Source organism: Ochotona princeps, chromosome 4, assembly GCF_030435755.1.
Source record: "Ochotona princeps isolate mOchPri1 chromosome 4, mOchPri1.hap1, whole genome shotgun sequence".
NCBI lineage: Eukaryota > Metazoa > Chordata > Mammalia > Lagomorpha > Ochotonidae > Ochotona > Ochotona princeps.
The window spans coordinates 7,821,937-7,834,825 of record NC_080835.1 but is presented as its reverse complement, the minus strand read 5'-3'; the positions used below and the strand labels follow the sequence as shown (position 1 = coordinate 7,834,825).

The 12,889-nt window shown below is 54.0% G+C and overlaps 1 protein-coding gene across 1 annotated transcript in view; it reads left to right on the top strand.

Moving 5' to 3' along the window:
• Positions 1-12,889, top strand: part of LOC101523324 (mammaglobin-B-like) — a 233,567-nt gene that overhangs the window by 187,109 nt on the left and 33,569 nt on the right. The gene's annotated exons all lie outside the window — the stretch shown is intronic.

The window sequence follows — 12,889 nt, the reverse complement described above, 5'->3', positions numbered from 1 at the left end:
GAAGAGGCCAAAGTGTCTGGGCCCCTGCCACCCACATCGGGGACCCAGAGGAAGCTCCTGGCTCCTAACAGTGCTGGATACTGCATACATTTAGAGAGTGAACCAGTGGCTGGACTGCCTCTGGGGGCTGGGGAGGGGTAGGAGGTGTCCCTCTCTGTAACCCAAGTGAAGCAGAGCTTTCACAAAGAGACAGAAGGATGTCGAGCTATAGCATCCTGCCTCTTGGGGCGTATGAAAAGGTGTATGTGTTATGTTGCATGAATGTCAACAGTTTTTGCATCAAAGTAAACTTGAATTTTTTTATTCCTTTTTCTGCAAACTTTTTGAAGACCCCTTGTTTTCAAGACTTTTTTGGAAGAACCGAACCCCAGCCTTGGTGCAGTCTGCCTGTGCTCGCCCCAGCCACGCTCACACATCTCTGGCCCCCGTCCCAGGACCCTCCCTCCAGCCTGCATCAGCCGCCGTAAGCTCCTGCGGGCTGAGCTCAGGCCCTGAGGCTGCCCATCACCCACGGCACCCTGCAAGCCAGGATTGCAACTGCACTTAGAATCAGTGTTCATCAATGACACAGGTTACCACGCAGTTCAAATACCAGCAAAGAACGGTGCACACTCTGTCCTCTTCATGATCCAGCGGGCACACGTGGGAGCAGTAGCCAACCCCAGGAAGGCACTACTCCTGTGTTTGCATTCCTTAAAAACCTCTACACAACAACTAACCCTACAAAAAACGAGTATTTCGGGAGGGCAGGCGATGTGGTGTAGCACGCTAAGCTGCCGCTCATGACACCGCCATCCCTGTAAGAGCCCGGGTTCAAGGGCCCGGCGGCGTGGCCTAGCGGCTAAAGTCCTCGCCTTGAACGCACCGGGATCCCATATGGGCGCCGGTTCTAATCCCGGCAGCTCCACTTCCCATCCAGTTCCCTGCTTGTGGCCTGGGAAAGCAGTTGAGGACGGCCCAATGCATTGGGACACTGCACCCGCGTGGGAGACCCGGAAGAGGTTCCTGGTTCCCAGCTTCGGATCGGCGCGCATCGGCCCGTTGCGGCTCACTTGGGGAGTGAATCATCGGACGGAAGATCTTCCTCTCTGTCTCTCCTCCTCTCTGTCTATCTGGCTGTAATAAAATGAATAAATCTTTAAAAAAAAAAAAAAAAAAAAAGACCGGTTTCAAATCCAAGCTGCTCTGCTTCTGATATGGCTTTCAGCCAATGTTCCTGGGAAGGCAGCGGAGCATGGCCGGCTTGGGCCCCGGCCACCCATGTGGAAAACCCAGGTGGCACTTCTGACCCCCTGGCTTCAGCCTGAGTCAGACCTAGCTGTTACAGCCATTGGGAAGTGAACCAGCAGATGGAAACCCGAACGATTTACCGAATTATCCATCGAGCATTCAGACAAACATTTTAGAGAAAAACTGTCTTGTTAGGAAGTGTTACTTTGCCCAAGCAACCACAGCCTAAGTCTCCAAACCGAGCAGCTCTCAGTTGTGCAGCCAGAAGTTCAAGGTCAAGGTGGCCCCAGGGTTGGTTTCCCTCACACCCCCCCGCCGCCGCCTGAGACCAGGACTGGGTTTGCAAATGTCGTCGTCCCACGTGTGCTCACCCAGCCTTTCATGACTGCACACACACCCCTGGTCCCTCTCTCTGTGCGTGCTCAGCCACAAGCCGAGCTACAGGGACCCAGAGCTTCAGCGTGAACCCAGCTCAAGGCAGAAGGCAAAGCCAGAGATGGGCAAGGCGAGAGACTCAGGAGAAGACAGAAAATGGAATAGAAGGAGGTTGGAATTGTTCTTCTCTTCCCAGGGGAAGTAACTAACCAAACAGGTCAGCTTGACCTGTTTGGGCAGCCCAGTACTGGAGGACAAAGTTGTCAGCCCTTTTGAACAAAACCTTAAAACCTTGGTTCTATGAAAAGTCACTTCCAGCAGCCATTGAATTCTGTCTGTGCAGACCGTGAGCGTGCGGGTCTCCCTCCTGCATCACACAGCTCCGCCAGGGTCCGCTCCCTAAGCCTGCGCCAAATGAGCGAGGATGAGCTATACCACTAGGCGCCACAAGAGGGCAGCACTCCACCAGACTTCGCGGTTTCTACAGCCCCAAGGGAGGGGATTGATTTTTTTTTTTTTTTTTTTTTTTTTTTTTTTTTTTTCCTCTACCTCGCATCTGAAGTCTCTTTGGAAAATTTGGAACGGAAAGAGAGTTCCTGTTCCTGACCTTTATGTTGCACCTAAGTACTGCCATGTGCTTTACAGCAGAGTTGTCTAAAAAGAACAAACACTAGCAAAGGGCGCTGGGAAAGTGTCCCAATCAACAACTGGACCCTGCTCAGCTCCCCGGGGGCCTGCTGCTGGGTGCCAGCGTCCACGCGGGAGCAAGGTGGCGTGGCCCAGCCCCTGTTCTCTGTCCTGCCCTCCAGCCAGTGAAAGAGGCTGTCCCAGGGCCACTACCCACACCGTTCGTGAGGTCAGGAGCCCAAGAACCTTGGCTTTGCAGCTGTCGCCCAACCGACTTCTTGGTTCTGCTTTTTGTAGATAATGTTCCAAGCTCTGAGAGCAGTGGAAAGGGAATGCATGCCCACAGCATCGGCCCTCAGTGACCACCAGAGGTGGGGGTAAGGGTGGCTGACCGAGGGGAGGGGCTCCCCTCTCGTAGTCCCCCCATCTCCCTTCACCTTTCCGCAAAGCCAGCAGCACATCTGGGTTTCCTAGCAGCTCTGGGGGAATGAGGAGGTGAATAGGGCTCAGCTGGCTACGAAACAGGCAGGCATCTCTCTCTGTTCTCCCAGTGTCGGCCTGACCCAGAAAGGAATGAGGCGCAGCCCCAGAAGTGAGGAGGGTCAGGAATGGGGTTGGGAGGAAATCTGGGCCTGGGACACAGGTGGGGTCGGGCGGAGGTGGGTGCGGCACGGGAGCCTGTTTCACGGCTCTCTCCAAAGAACAAACACCACTGCACGGGAAAACAGCACTTCCACCTGGCCCGAGGCCACACACACACACACCCACGAGAGCTGAGCCGTAACCATACTCCGCCGGCCCCTTCTGAGAAGTCACAAACACGCAAGGAGGAGCAGGCCTTCAACTGCGGGGTTAGGACGCCCTGATTGGAGCCCCAGCTCCTCCGCTTCGGCTCACCCTGGGAGGCAGGGGACAGTGGCACAAGTGCCTGCAGCCTGCAACCCACAAGGGTCAGACCCAGATGGAGCTCTTGGCTCCTGGATTCGGTCCCCACACCGACACAGCCAGGGTCCGCCCAGGGGGAGCCAGCTGCAAGAGGGTCCCCGAGACAGGCAGGAAGCCATTGCATCTGGACAACTTCATTCTCCAAGTTCTGGCATTTTTCCCGAAGTATCTTTAAAATGCAGTTGGGTTTGCAGTCAAGGGCAGGGGCTGGGCATGAGCCAGGCTAACGGAGAGAAGCAGCCTGGGGACCCGCTTTCCTCTGTCACTGGCCATCCCGGAGTTGACTGCCTTGTGCTCTGTGGCGACCCACACTTTTCTGGATCCTTTGCAGAATCCAGATTGGGGCAGGAGGCGGGGTTTAACTGAGAGCCAAGCAGAAAAAGAACTGCTTCCCCCAAAGCCCCACAGAATGAGGCTACCAAGGCCACTTGGTGAGTAACCAGCAGACAGAAAATCCTTCTGTCTCTCCTTCTCTGTGTAGATCTGCCTTTCCAATAAAAAACATAAATCTTAAAAAAAAAAAAAAGTTTAATGGGACTGGCATCACAGTGTGGCAAGTTAGGCAGCCACCTGTGACAGGGGCATCCCAGATGACTGCTGGTTCGAGTCCCAGCTGTTCTACTTCTGATACAGCTCCCTGCTAACTCACCTGGGGGGCGGTGGAGGATGGCCCAAGTGGGCGACTCGGAGGGAGTGCCAGGCTCCTGGCCTCAGCCCGTCCTAGCCCAGCAATCACCACCCTGGGGGATGAACCAGGAAGTAAAGAACTGTTACTTTCTGCTTTCTCTCCAGAACTCTGCCTTTCACATACATTATTTCTTTTAAAATAAAAAATAATGCCACAAGAGCAGTATATGTGAATTGTAGAAAGTAGGAAAATCTAAAATAGCAAAAACATATCTGAGAAATAGGTCAGATACATGAAACGAGGCAACAAGTGTCCCATCGGCCAGTGAATTTCACTATTTATTGTAGGAAAGGCCTTTTATTGTATGTGAAAACTGCAAATGTACTTCAAAAATGTTTTGTGCTAAGACAAACTGGTACTAACTTCCAAGAACACCTCTACTTGGACATTAGTTCGTAAGAACCTCAAGGCCAGCATAGTGGCAGAGTGGGTCAAGCCACCCCTGTAACACCAGCATCCCCTATGGATGCCAGTTCAAGACTCGGCTATTCCTCTTCCGATCTAGCTCCCTGCTCACCTGCCTGAGGAAACAAAGGGAGATGGCCCAAATGCTTGAGCTTCTGGAAAAATTTGCTGGCTCCTGGTATCAGCCATTGCGATCATTTGGAGAGTGAACCAGCAGATGGAAGATCTCTCTGTCTCTGTAACTCTGTTCTTCAAATAAATCAACAAATCTTTAGAAGAAAACTAAGGAAATCATCGATGTTTTATGAAAAATTTAGGGAACATTGCTCCCCCCCCAAAAAAAAAACAGTTTTCAGATAGCTGGAGCCAAAGGGGGTACCAGGCAGTGTAGAAGATGATACCCAGGGGGCAGACCGCCCACCCTGATGTACAAGGGAACAATTCCCCGTGCCTATGTCCCGACTGAAGACCAATGGCTGATTAGCAGCTGCCATGAGTGCCAGCGCCACACACATGTCAGCCATGTCAGCTTGCACAATCCTGAGTGAGAATCTAGAGCAAACTGCACCCAGTGGGTGTCCCCGTGCTACACCCAGACCACATGCCACGCAGAGCCGAGCTTTCAACAGAAGGGTTTAAAACAAGTGAGATCAAGATTGGAAGCGTTTCCTTGAAGAACTGGAATGGAGATGACATGACTTTGCGGTGCGTCCTGAAGACAGCACGGTGGGACGGACGCATCGGCTCCCGGCGGGTGGCAGTGGTCCAGCCAGAGCGAAGGCATGCTGGCCAAGGGGACAGCTCCCGGCAGCAGGTGCCGGAGCCGGCCAAAGGCATTGCTGCTTGTTGACTTTCTGGGAAGCAACAAACAACAAATATCTGCTTCTTAACAAGAGGAGGATTTGAGAAAGTTAGCCAAGCCTGCAGCAGAGCTACACCCAGACAAACGCCACCAAGGAATCCTTTGCCAACACAACACTCCCATGCATTCCTCCCAACAAGAGCAATTTTGCCCGTGTTTCCGTGGAAAATCCACCTCACCGCCATGATGTGGTCCACAAGGCACAGAGGCTCCCCAGCTCACGCTCCATGAACACCTTCCACCCATCATGATTTTTTTTTAAGATATATTTGTTTTTATTGGAAAGGCAGATCTGCAGAGAGGAGAGAGAAAAATCTTCCATCTTCTGGTTCTCTCCCCAACTGGCTGCAAACACCAGAGCTGAGGCGATCCAAAGCCAGGAGTCAGGAGCTTCTTCTGAGTCTCCCATACAGGCACAGGATCCCAAGGCTTTGGGCTGTCCAGGACACAAGCAGGGAGCTGGATGGGAATTGGAGCAGCAGGGAACCGGAGCCCCAATGGGATCCTAGTGCTTAAATGGGACCCCTCCATGATGTCAAAAGGGAAAATAAACGCAGGCCCCAGGGTTGCAATCCAGGCCCCAGGTCAGGAGCATCGATTACTGGATCTATGGAGAATCCTCAGAGGGATGCCTGGCACGTGGCAAGTGCTTGATAAGCCTTAGCCATTGTCAGTGCAGCACTGGGTTCTCAGACCTCCCCAGCCTCCGTGGGCCCTTCCTTCGCAGAGCTGTGGTCGCTGCTCGGGGCCACCCACCGATGGATCCGCATGCTGATCCTCTATGCCACAGACCCAAAAGCTGCTCTGACACTGGAACACATGGACCTGGGGCTTGGCCAGCACAAAAGGACATACCACACAAAGGAGAGCCTCAGTTCCATATTTTGCTGTTTATAAAACACTTCCGGAGCTGGCACTGTGACAGTGGTGTAACAGGCTAATCCTTCACCTGTAATGCTGTCATCCCCTACAGGCACCACTTTGTGTCTCAGCTACTCCACTTCCAGCTCTCTGCTTGTGACCTGGGAAAGCAGAAGAGGATGGCCCAAAGCCTTGGGACCCTGTACCTGTGTGGGAGACCCGGAAGAAGCTCCTGGTTCCTGGCTTCAGATGGGCTCAGCTGCAGCCATTGTGGTCACCTGGGGAACTGAACCAGCAGACGGAGGATATCTCTCTCTCTCTCTCTCTGTCCCCTTCTCTCTGTAAATCTGCCTTTCCGAGACAGAGCACGAAGGGATACAAGGAAAAAAATCTGCTTTTCCAATAAAAAATACACACAAAAAAAGGCTTCCACATCTATGCTTTGTTGGGTGGGCAGGGCAGAAACCATCCTCCTCTGTACAGACAGAGCCCTGGATGCTCAGAGCCTCTAAGAGCTGTCCCCCCGGCCATGCAGCCAGGAAGTGGCCACATGAGGTTTCAATCCCACTGCACTTCGCTCCCCAGCACGGAGCTGGGTTACAAGCAGTTAAGTACATCCCCACCCTGTGCAGACTCAGATGCCAGAGGAATTAGAGACAGACACACAAGAAGAGCCAGACGCCCTGCCCCTTGCCTCTGGTCAGTGCGGCTCCCAGGAAAGAGAGCACAGCAGGCGGAGTGCAGCGCCTGCAGCCGGCCCGCCCATGAGCTCAACTGCTGGCAGGCAGAGCTGCTCACTGAGAAAGGCCTAGTGAGCCTGCCCCAGACCCACGCCAGGCCTTGGGGCTACTCCCTTCACTCCAGGGTCAGAACAAGGAGTGGCCATGGCCAAGCTTTAACCCTGTGTAGCCTCAGCTCAGCTTGCATGCTCATCACTATGCCCATTTTGCACATGGGATAATTGAGACTTGGAGAAATGCGACTTTCCAAGCTAGCAAGTGGGGATGCCAGGAAGCAAACTCAGGGCCATGAGCTCAGCTTCCAGGCCAGCCTGGAGGAGTGACCCCAGCCCCCAGTGTGGGGAGGTAGACTTCTGAGGCTCTAGCACTTGCTCCTATCTTGAGTTCCCCTCTCCCTAATATAAGTCAAAATCCAGAGTGTGCCCAGCTGCAGCCCAGAGGCCAGGATACCTGGCCAGGACAAGTCTACCCCAGGACCCAAGCAAAAAGCCAGTCCTGCAATCCAGGCCCCGGGTCAGGAACCCTTGCCCTTGCTCCTCCAGTCAGCTCCCTCATGACACAGGCTCTGCTGGTCCAGTGTCCAGTAAGTCAGGGTCTGGGAGAAGAGGAAAGTCCCCAGCTCCAAGAGAGTATAAGTCTGGAGCAGATGGACCAAAGCAGGTGCGGAGCCGAGGACAGAGATGGGCCCAGGATCTCCCGACAGGGCCACTTCTCCAGCCAACTGCTGCGCATATGATGAGAGGCCTAGCAGGGCTGCGAGCAGAGACAGGCCAAGCCAGGGGAGGCAGAGGCTGGCTCCAGCCTACGTGGTGCCGTGTGGGGTGGGATCCAAGACCCTGGGCCCCAGCGTAGGGTCTGTTCTCATTCATCAAGCAAACATAATGACAGCCACAACCACAAAGCAGAAATAACAGGGAATCGGGCCGCACCCAAGCCCAGCCCGCCCTGCAGTGCAGTGCAGTGCCGCCCAGGGAGCTCAGAGCTCACAGAGCTCCAAAAAACCCAGTGACTCAGGCCATGTGAGGGGTCCTGCCTTCCCCAACAAAGCCTGCTCCCCACCCAGCAGTGGCCGGCACCAAGCACTTGCTGCCCTTCCCCTCAGAGTCCCACAACAGTGTCTGCCCCTGACCCCACTCACATGCCTTTATGGAGTCCTGTGGCTGGCCAGGCAAGGCCCCTGTGGCACCTGACACTCCGTGTGGATTGGCCCTGCACTACATGTCCCAAACCACACAGTACGTGCAGCTGCACTTGGCATCACCTTGCTGGCTCCTCATACATGCCTACAGCTCTCTGGGTGTCAAGCTTGATGGCCACCCCAGCACCCAGCTCCTTCATCAACCCCACCCCTAGTTCTGACCCAGCTTTCTCCCACACTCCAAACCTCCTACTCAAAGCTGCCTCCTCCGGGAAGCTTTCTGGGCCCACTCTGAAATTGTGTTTTTCTCCTCTGAGCACATTGCTTCAGGGACCTGACATGGTCACCTTTGTCCCTCTGTCCCCCCACCAGGCTGTGACAATGCCAAGTGTCTGGATCCCACCACACTGTTGTCTTGCCACTGCCAGAGAGAGGGGAAAGCTTTCACTTCCTCCCATCCCATCTGCGAGGTGGAGGCTGTCATTCACCCCAGCCTGCTGGGAAGCCCTCTGAAGCTCAGAGAAAAGCAGTCCAAAGTTCTGAAAGTTCGCAATCAACCGTCCTCCAGCAGCCTCAGGGGATCGGTTCCAGGCCCTCCTCCGAGGCCGCCAAAATCCGCATAGGCTCTGGCCCCTTATCGATTCAGTGCACATCCTCCTGTGTGCCTGCCATCATCCCTAGGTCACTTCCAATACCAAACATGATGCACCTGCTACATAAACAGTAGGCACACTGCATTGTTTCCAGAAGGAAGACAAATAAAAATCTGTGCTCAGGACAGACCCAGGGTGATGCTTTGAGTATCCTGCACCTGTGGTAGGTTGAATTTGCAAATGTGGAAGCCGTGGGTACAGAGGGCCGACAGCATGTGGCACAGTGCAGACCTGGGAGGGGGCAGAGCCAGCTGGACACCAGCTGGACACCCTGGCTTTAGCCTGTGACTGGCTTTCCTCTGAAGTCACCAACAGGTCTTCTCATGGTGCACTCAAAATGCCAGGAAACAGAATAGCAGATGGCACGCAGTCCACAGGCCCAGAGGTTGGTGGGAGGTGTCCCAGGTAGGCAAGTGGCAGTTGAAAGCAGAGGACAGAAAGACACAGGGATAGGACCTAATTAGATCAGCCAAGATTACATTTTAAAATGAGCTCTTGTGTAGCTTGCACTACAGAGAAATATGAAGAAATGCTAAGGTGACATTTGCAGTCATCGCTTTCCATTTGCCAAGCTCTACCAGCCTCTTCCCAGCACACAATCTTCTTCACCTGCCACGTGTCTATATCTCATCCTAGCGAGCCAGTTTTTATTGACAAAATAATATGACAAAGGATGAAGGGAAAAAGAGGGTGGATCCCCCTTCAGGTGCTGGGGTGGACGGGGGCAGTGGGGGGAGGGAGACAGGTACAACACGACTCCACCCAGCAACAGTTGCCAAGACTGTGCCAACAGTGGGAAGGACACAATGGTTCAACGTGAGGGCAATAGGGGCTCTATTTGCCCCTGGTCCTGCAAACATCTGGACAGGAGCTGTAGGTGAGGGGCGTGGTGAAGCCGGGCTGGCACAAAGGGGTGTCGATGGTGGGCTTGAGGGAACACGTCCCAGGGCTCAAATCCCAGTTCCTCTGTTTGCCAGCTAAGAAATATTCTGGGCATTGATTTTTCCATATAATTTTTTAATGTGTGGGTTTATTCAATGTGCTTGAAGGGCAGAAAGACAGAGCTCTTCCCCCCAAAACCGGAAGCAGCTAGATGTGAGTCAGGCAGCAGCCAGGAGCCTGGTCCACCATCCAGGTCTCCCTGCACCATCAACTGACGCCTTCTCGGGCCATTAGCAGGAAGCCAGATCAGAAGCAGAGTAGCCAGCACTTGAACTGATACTCTGCTACAGGGTGTGAGTGTCCGGGGAGATGGTTTACCTCACTGCATCACAATACCCTCCCTTGAGATGTTCTTGGTGTCTTTACTTGAGTATCCTGCCTCCCTTCCGGGATGGAAACTCCACGCTCAGCTCAGCTCCATTGATGCTCCAGGGCCCTGTCACAGTGTGTGCTTGTTAAATATTTATTGAGTGAACAAATGGGACACACTGAGCCTTTCATCCATCCCAGCCTCCTTGGCAGGTGTGTCCTATGAACCTGGCTGTGGGTGGGGTGGGCCCAGCAGGCAGTGGCTGGTACATACTGAGTGCTCAGGGTTTACACCCAGCACCATTCCTGAGGCCAGGCCCATCTCCATCTCCCCAAGGGCACCTGCTAGTTCCCACTGCTGCTCCTACCTGTACTCCCTCCACAGTGCTCAGAGGCAATGCTCTGTGGCCTCCCCAACTGCAGCGACCACAGCCAGCCTCTGGACCTCGGGGCTGTGCTCCCACCCCCGATCCTCCCTACCCCCTGGTCATCCCATTTCCTGGCATTCTCTGACTCTGCCCGGAGAAGACCCATAGGTGACCTGAGGCAACCACAGCCGGCTCTGCTTGTCTCCAGTGCTGTTGTGACAGGCCCCAGGGCTCAGCTCAGCTCAGAGCAGGCATGCCCTGGATGGATTCACTGCCAAGACGCTGGGTACCTTACGACCTGGACAGTCAATGACAGGGACAGACCGCATGTGGCACACACTGCTGTGCTTCAGAGCACCATGGGGATCCCTGCATTCAGCAACAAACCCAGGTTCAAGTCCTGGCAGGGCCCTCTCTGATGGATTCCAACTCCTCTCCAAGCCTCGGGGCTCCCTCTGGGTCCCAAGGTGCAAACATCTACCCCGAGGCCTTCTTTGGCCCTGCAGCTCCCAGAGTTCCTGCAAGTTCAGATTTGGGGCAGAGCAGCTCTGCAAGACCTCCTGAGCTGTCCTCTTGCCATTGGAAGCGTTGGAACTATTGGCCCATTTCATCCTTTTATCAGCTCTCTCCCCAGTTCAGACAGCTAAGGAGGCCCCAGGGAAGGGCTGTGATAGAGGAAGGCAAAGAGGGAAGGGCTTGTCCTGCAGCCAGCAGCTCCAAAGCCTCAGCCGGGAAAGCAAGGGAGAGACCTCCAGAGCCACTGCCACACACCCAGACCAGAACAGGAAGCTCCCAGCTGTGTCACGGAGAGCTGACGGCACCTCAGGGAAGGTTCATCTCTTCCCGGCCCCGCCAGGGGGAAGATCTGGGAACAGTAAGACCTGCTGCAGATCAGTTAGCTTTTATCATCACCATGTGCCAACGACGCCTAGCAGCTGCGAGCTGCCATACAGGCTGCTGGCACTTACAGGTGGAGGATTAACTAATTGAGACACCATGCCAATCCCATGCTTAAGGGTCCTTAGAAATAATTTCTTTCAGGGCCAGTGAAGTGGCTTCCAGGCTAATCCTCTACCTGTAAGTGCCAGCATCCTATACAGGCGCCAGTTTGTGTCCTGGCTGTGCCACTTCCCATCCAGTTCTGCATTTGGCTTGGGAAAGCAGTAGAGGATGGCCCAAAGCCTTGGGACCCTGCACCCACGTGGGAGACCTGGAATAAGTTCCTGGTTCCCGGCTTCAGATCGACTAAGTTGCTTATGGCCATTTGGGAAATAAACCAGAAGAGAAAAGGTTCACCTTTCTCTCTCTCTCTCTCTCTCTCTCTCTCTCTCTCTCTCTCTCTCTTATTCTCTCTGTAAATATGTCTCTCAGATAAAAATAAATAAATCTTGTTTAAAAAATAAAATAAAATAATGATGGGCCCATCATGATGACTCAACAGTAAATCCTCAACTTAGAAGCACCAAGACCCCCTGTGGGTACCAGTTCATGTCCCAGCTGCTCCACTTCCCTTCCAGCTCCCTGCTTATGGCCTGGGAAAGAAGCAGAAGATGGCTCAAAGCCTCTGGCCACATGGGAGACTCAGAAGAAGCTCCTGACTCCCAGCTCCAAATCGGTTCAGCTCTGGCCATTGCAGCCATCTGGGAGTGAGCCAGCAGACGCAGGTGTTTCTCCGTGTCTCCTCACCGTAAATCTGTTAGATGATGACCACCGCCTGCCCGCCCGCTGGTGGAATAATATTGGCAAGTTGTTCAGAGTTGTAATGGAAACTTAATTGGAAAATCCGCTCCTGAGCCCCCTTCGCGCAGAGGGAAACGAGGAGGCGAAAAGGGCAGCTGAGATACAGGTGGAGGGGTTTTATAACCCGCTAGCCGAGTGGGCAGGCAAAGGGGGCTGTCTGTGCCCCAACTATGTAAGGAATGTCCATTCAGGTGTGCTATTGGTCAATTGGAATCCCGCCAGGTCGGTGTCGTAACTGGCTCCTGTGGCTCCTCTGTTCCAGGCTGAGGCCTGGGAGATATGCCAGGCCGGAGCAGACTAGCCCCCCTCGTCTCCAGTGCCCTGGGCAGCTATCACTGACCAACCGTTCCAATTAAAATAAATACATCTTTTTTTTTTAAGATTTATTCATTCTTATTACAGCCAGATATACAGAGAGGAGGAGAGACAGAGAGGAAGATCTTCCGTCCGATGATTCACACCCCAAATGAGCCGCAACGGGCCGATGTGCCAATCCGAAGCCGGGAACCTGGAACCTCTTCCGGGTCTCCCACGCGGGTGCAGGGTCCCAATGCATTGGGCCGTCCTCAACTGCTTTCCCATGCCACAAGCAGGGAGCTGGATGAGAAGTGGAGCTGCCGGGATTAGAACCGGCGCCCATATGGGATCCCGGGGCTTTCAAGGCGAGGACTTAAGCCGTTAGGCCACGCCGCCGGGCCCAAAATAAATACATCTTTTAAAAAAAATAGAATAAAATGAAAGAAGTGGCCAGAGCTGCTCTAAGCAGGTAAAGTGGCCACCTGCAGTGCAGGTGCTCTCTGTGGGCAGCCCCAGTTCGAGTTCCCAACTATTCTGCTTTCGACTCAGTGCCTTGCTAATGTGCCTGGAAAAGCAGTGAAGGACGACCCAGCTTCTCAGAGCCCTGCAAGCACATGTCAGACCCGGAAGAGGCTACTGGCTCTTGACCAGCCCAGAGCTAGCCATTGAGGCCATTTGGGGCATGAACCCAATGGATAGAAGACCCCCT